A 1,084-nucleotide genomic window follows, 5' to 3' on the forward strand; every position below is an offset into this window, starting at 1 on the left:
TGTGGTGAAAGAGTACAGCAGGGTTCGCCACCATCCCCTGCCGGAGCCTCGTGGAACTTTAGGTGTTTTCGCCCAATAAACACTCACAACGCTCGGTCTGGGAATCGAAACCGCGAATCTATGACCGCGAGTCCGCTGCCCTAACCACTGGGCCATTGCGCCTCCTCATACACACACATATGTATGTATGTATGTATGTATGTATGTATGTATGTATGTATGTATGTATGTCCCATTGAACTTCGCATTCTTTTGGCTTTCGAATGATGCCACCGTGCTGGCCCGGGGAGCAGGTCTACGTCTGCCCTGATCGGAAAGTTAGTCCCTGGTAGGGGTAACACATTTACAGCCGAGTGGCCTGGTGCAGCGCGAAATGTATTGTCTTTCTCAAGTACATAACGCACCGCCCAGTCCGGCCTGATATATCAAAAGTAAGTTACAAGCCAAAGGGGATACAGATAATGATGATGGGTGATGATGATGATGATGATGATGATGATGATGATGATGATGATGATGGTGATATGGAAATTGAGAAGAAGGACAAGGAAGATGAGGAGGAGGTGGAGAAGGATTGTGATGCGGATGGATGAAGTGCTGGTGATGTAGTTGATGATGATGATGATGATGGTGGTGGTGATAGTGGTGTTCTTGGTACTCAAGACGACGACGACGACGACGGAGACGACGGAGACGACGGAGACGACGAGGTTGGCCATGACAACGACGACGACGACGATGAAGACCATGAAGACGACGACGGTGGCAGAAGGTGGTGGTGGTTGTGATAGTAGTGGTATTAATGATTGTGATGTTGATGATGATGCTGATGATGAAGCCGGTAATGACGATGGTGATGGTGGTGGTGGTGGCGAGGTTGATGACGATGATGATGATGATGATGATGATGATGATGATGATGAGGATGATGACGACGACGATGATGATGATGACGATGTTGATGAAGATGATGATGATGAAGATGATGATGACGATGACGATGAGGATGACGATGAGGATGACGATGAGGATGTTGATGTTGATGGTGATGATGATGATGTTTATTATTATGAGTGTGCTGCTG

This window comes from Octopus bimaculoides, unplaced genomic scaffold (assembly GCF_001194135.2).
Source record: "Octopus bimaculoides isolate UCB-OBI-ISO-001 unplaced genomic scaffold, ASM119413v2 Scaffold_62593, whole genome shotgun sequence".
NCBI lineage: Eukaryota > Metazoa > Mollusca > Cephalopoda > Octopoda > Octopodidae > Octopus > Octopus bimaculoides.